This window comes from Melospiza melodia, chromosome Z (genome assembly GCF_035770615.1).
Source record: "Melospiza melodia melodia isolate bMelMel2 chromosome Z, bMelMel2.pri, whole genome shotgun sequence".
Lineage (NCBI taxonomy): Eukaryota > Metazoa > Chordata > Aves > Passeriformes > Passerellidae > Melospiza > Melospiza melodia.
In genome coordinates, this window is record NC_086226.1 from 80,795,978 (window position 1) to 80,801,977 (window position 6,000).

Consider the following 6,000-nt stretch of genomic DNA (forward strand, 5'->3'; position numbering starts at 1 on the left):
GCAAAGAGCAGCGTGATTTGCAGTGCATTTGTAACGCTTTGCAGTGTTAAATGGCAGGAGTTGGAGTCAACAATCCAAGGTAAGAATCCACTTTAGCAGCGTCCTTTTTGGAGTTAGACTAATTTGTACATTCCTGACAATGATCTTGAAAAATCCCATATTTTTAAAACATTCATTATGATATACAGTGGCAATTATTACATTTGTTTTCTGTCTAACACTGTCTTCCCATCTTTGATATCTTTGATAGCCTGTTCAATTAAGAAATCCTAATGGTTTTGTCCTAAACTTAAAGGGTGTTTAAAACATTAATAATTTCTTCCGCAACACTGAAATTTAAAAATACTGTTACATTTGATTGCAAGAAATAGATACTTTTTATTGCAAACAATCAAGCAAATCAAACCTCAAAATTATCAATATCTATTCAAGAAACAAAATATCAAAACACTTCCTTGAAATCTAAGCACAGGATTTTTTTTCATTCAACCCAAGGAAAGTAAGATGGAAATAAGAAGGAAAACTTCAATTTACCTAAGGAACCTATGCTATTTTAAAGGCAGAAATCTAAGAAATGCCATCATTAAAGAATGTGTATTTACTAACACCTGCAATTTTCCATCTTTTGATCTCTTCTGTTCTTGGAAAGGCACTATGAACTTGATTGATTGATTGACTGATTGATTGATAATTGGCTGATAGCCTCCCTTAACATGCCTGTGTCTTATTATCTCTTCATCCACACACAAGTGATCCATTAACCCATGGTGTTAAAATATGTGTGCTGAGCACTCAATCAAACTCAAACCAACATTGCAAGCAAACATTGTAGAAAACCATGGTTTGCTTCCACTGGGCAAATTTGACTATGCTTATGACAGAAACACAATATAAACTTATTATTAATATTATATATCATAATAATTTCATATAATTATAAGGAATGTACATTAATTATTATTAAAAAACAAATAAATAAAATATAATAAACTATAATAATGAATACATAAAATCAAATAAAAATAATATAAATTATTAAATAATTTATGTTATTTTTATTTAATTTTATTTTTACTTACTTAATGAAACAGAAGCACATTCTTCCCCACCTGTTCTAAACCCACATAGCATTGTGAAATCTTTTCCTTTACTTGTTTTAAAACCTGATTTACACTTGCAAAACAATGCCTATAGGTTCATAGCTATTCTCATTTATTTTGCCTGGTCAATATCTCCTTTTTTTTCCCTGAAAACATGATTTACAGGAAATAAGTTTACAGCAAAACAAGATTAAGAAAAATTGCTTAAAAAGCTCTGAATTATTTAGAGTAGGGAGGGGCACTGTGTGAAAAACTGAGGAACAGATAAAGCTTTCACCATTAGATATATTTTTCCTGCCACTGTAACTTGTTACGCTCAGTTCTGCTGCATTCCAAGGCATCATCAATTCCCAATCCCTAAACAAGGATTATTTATCCTTTCATACTCTCTGTCTTCAAAAATAATTGTGCAGAAGAGTTCATTCCACAGCAGTGTTCAAAGATCCAACAGTGCTCCTTCAGGAATACTTCCAAAATCCAATCAAACCTAATTAATGATGCCACAATATTTTGCTTCTTTAGTTCAGCATCCATTCTTAAAATTCTTTGCAATGATTATTTAGAACTAACGGGCCTACACTATAATATTTTTTAATTTTTTTTTTTTTTAATGTACATTGGGTTGATTAACTAGGGGCAGCCTACATTGATTATCTTTAGATTCTCTCTGTTTCTTGCACATAAGAGAAGGCATTCACAATGCCATCTCCTGGAGCAGATGGAGATCCAATTGTTCCCCATTTGTTGTGGTTACTCTACCTGAGAGTGAAAACACAAGTGAAGAATACAGGTATTCCCTCTCAGAAGTAGGAACCAGCACAAACAAATTGTAATTTTAAGCCGTATTTTCCTCATTAAAAAAATACGAATTGTTTAAAAAACATATAATTGCCATATTTTAATTTTGAGACGTGTGAAAATTTGTCTGGAATAGGAAGAAAATACAAGCAGCTCAGAAAAGCCTGGAAATTATGAGAGTTCTCCACATGCTGCGCCAAACCTCTTTTTTCCCTGTAGCTGATATTGTGTGTTGGGAATTGTTGTACTGAGCTGAAGAGGTTCCTGTGCTGGAAGCAGGAGGGATAACAGAGGGTTTTTTCCAGCCTGCAGGACCCCTTGGCTTGCCTTTGCAGGCGCTCAGGCACATTTCTGAATTCAAGCCAGCAGGAAGGAAAGGCAGGTTTACTCACAGCATTGCCATTTGACAAAACTTAAATATCTCCTACACGGAAATCATGTAGATAGTGCCAATAAATTAATGCCATGGTGGTGCTTTTTAGGTTGCCTAAGTAGGTTTTTATTGGGTATCTGGGGGCCTTGGGATTGATTGATTGTTTTTAAGGTAGAATTTCCTCTTCATAGACAACTCAGAGCAGTGAAGGTCTTGGGAACTCAGCTCCCTGTACCAGATTTTCCCTGAGAAAAATTTCCACAGTCCCAACGCACAATTTATTCCATCATTAACCTGATGAGAGACCTACTTCTGAGGAAAAATTTACATAATTTTCAGTTCTCTTTTAATTCTTTTTTTAAAAAATATTTTCTTATTTTTTCCTTGCAATATATTGTAATAGCTTCCTAGAGGTCCCACCTGAATGATGTTTTGCTTGTAGCTTCTGATGTCCTGACAGTGCAGCCCAAGGTGACACATCCCACAGGACATGTCTGCTCTGTTAACTGCAGAATTACACAATAAAGGTCAAAAACACCCATGTGTTCTCAAACCACCTTGCTCTGGGCAAAATAAATGGATCCTCTCTGTGGCCACTCTTTTTTTTTAATAAATGGGGGTGATATTGAATCCTGACCAGGCAATCAACTTTGCAGTGTAATAGATACAAGGGAGACTCTCAAAAGTGGCATTAAATGAAATTCAGAAATTACCTCCTCACAGGTGTTTATTGCAAAAATGTTAGGAGGACAGGAACAACACAGAAAGAGGAACAACTTTGTAAATATTGTAAAATACTCAACTGAAACTATCCTCTAGCAAGCTACATTAAAAGGATGTGTTTCTATTCAGTGAGAAATTAAGTAATGCGAGTCCTCTGCCAGTGGTTTTTTGAAATACCATTAATTTATTAGGTTGAATTTAGGATGAAACTCAAAATCTTTTGCTATTTCTAGCACCTAGGTGCTACCACTCAGACTGATGCTTGGAAATATGAAAGAAGTTTATTGCTAAAAACTTGTTTGTGCCCTTTGAGAGGTTTTTATGTATAAAGAAGGAAATGGTGCTTCATGTATTAGTTTAAAAGTTGTTTTCTCTGCCCAAATGTGTTATTTGGTTGATTAATGGACTTCCAGTGAATAATTTCTAAGATTCTCTGCTATATCCTGTCAAACAGCACACGCACAGCATGCCAAGCACCTCTTCAGAAATGTGTAAAAAATAATTAAGGGTTTTTTGCTTTATTTATTGAACATAAGGCAGAAGAGAGCAAAAAGTCTTTGTTGGCTAAATTTCATTTATAATACATTGTAACGTATAAAATCTACAAAATTTTTTATTACTTAAAAAAAACCCAAGGAATTTACTAAATGGTTTACATAGAAAAGTGATTCAAAACATAAGTTTCTTTGGTTTCTTGTTTGTTTTTTTTGAATTTTGCTCATTAGTTTTGGTGGGTTTTGTTTGCTGGGGTCTTTGGGGATTTTTTGGGTTATTGGTTTGGTTTTTTTTTAATTATTTTGGGCAACACTCTTCCAAGATTAAAGAATGATAAAGATCAAAAATTTTATACTGAGCTCAGCAGTGGATGACCCTGCTGGAACTAAAATTGTTTCTGTGTCAGGTGTGGGCTGTTTATCTGGGAATAGAGCTCGGGCTTTTGCTCAGATCCATGGATTCACCATGGAAGGGAAGAAAGGACTTTGAAAAACAGGAAATTCATCATGACATTATCTACATTAAATTTAGACTGGAAGTTCTTCACTAGGTTCTCTCATTCTGAAGGGCTTTTTTTTGGTTTTTTTTTTTTTCACTTGTTTTGCAAGTGTTTTGTTACTTCTGAGACAAATAAATGAACTTGGAGAAGACAAAAGATAAAATCTTATATATTTCTGTAACTTGACAAATTATCCTGGGCTGTGATTATTAAAATTCCTCATCAGTCATAAAGTCAAATCACAGAGATTCATAGAAACACATTATTAGTATAGATAAGACAAGTTACTACCTGTACATTTTTCTTTCAGACATTCAGTGGTTATCATTTGTTAATCTTCTCTATGAACACAAATGGTGAATTCCAACCTCCAACTTTCCTTTTGTGTTTTTCCTGTCGTTTTTTTCTTTTCCTTGGGGAGAAACACAGCGAAAACTAAACCAAACCAAACAGAAAACAAGTTCACAGATAAAGGACTTTTTTTTTTTTTTTCCCTGTGGCCTGAAGCAGAGCTTCTTGGACTTCTATAACCCATCAAAATTTACCAAACAAAAATTTAAGTAGTTTAAGAAGAGAGATTTTGAGAATGAGCAGTCAGGGACACAGAAGCAGCACATCAAACTTTGTCCCCTCATCTTTTAGACACACAATTCTGCAAAGATTCACCATGTTTTAGCACAAAAAGCACAGGACACCTCAACCACTGTGGATTTATGTTTGGAGTTGCCTCTCCTCCTTCCTTTTTCCCTTCCATCCTGAGTTGCACATTTTAACCTCCCACACTCCCATGGACCACATAAACCACTGGAATGGATGGTGTGCAGATTTTTAGTACAGAAATCTGTTTCACACCATTGAATTTCATTAGTTTTATTGCGCCATTTTGGTCCTATTTTGCAGGTTTCCTTTGGATGACAAAGAAATGGATTCCTTGAAGGAAGGTTAAAGCTTTTAACTTGATTTATCTGTTACTGGGCCTGTGCTTGCCATAAAAGCAAGGAAAGAGAAACAGTAATTACTTTTTATTAAGGATATTGTTTAATTAAAAATGTATATCTGGAAAATATAAGACTGTCCATGCCAAATTACAGATTCAGCATTTGTGAGCCTGCACCTCCAAAAAGTCTCAAAAAGGACATAAAAACATCTCTTCCCCCGGACTCCACAGCTCAGTAAATACAGAACTTCAAGTCATTTCAGTAAGATGAAAAAAAAAAGGATGTGCAGGAGAAATTAAAAGATTGTGGAAGCTTTTAATAGGAATTAATGAATGCTACCTGAGAGCCATTGATAAGGAAAAAAAAAACCCAAAACCAACAAACTTTTCTTAAAATGATCTGTAGAAAAATTTATCTTCTCTTTCCTACTGTTGAATAATTCATTGAGAATCACACATATTTTCTAAAACTTTAAAAAAAAAATTAAAAAAAATTCCATCACCCAAGACAGAAAACAATTCCCAGGCTTCTAAAAGTTTAAAAATTCAGTGAGCTTAGATAAGGAAATATCTTTTCTTCTCTGATGTCAGTGTCTAATGAGGCATTACTTTTGCTGTACAGGAAAATACAGACAGCAGTTGGTATTTATACACATAGGAAAAGAGACTGATTTCTAGCTGTAGTCCTAGAAATATTGGTAAGCTGACTTTCAAGGAAATAAAATTTGAGGGTGAGGCTTGTTGAAGGATGCGCTCTGCACGTGAAAGGCTTCTTATTAATTAATTTAGTCCCAGGTTAGCTGCAAATGGCTAACATTGTGAATCGAAGATGTTAAATTCTGCTCTTCTCCGAGCCCGTGAAAGAGCTGCTCGTTAATTTGATAGTTCAAAAGGCAATTTGGCATTGCTCCTGATGTTTGGGAGAGGAGCACTGTGTGCAGAAGCGTTTCTAGCGGTAAAACAGAGTGTTCTCCTCCTCCTGTTACCCTGTGGAGGAGGACTTTGGAACAACAGATGCTCCCTGTTCTTTGAGGCTGAAGTAGTCTCCACGGAGCAGTTTTAAAAGTATTTACTG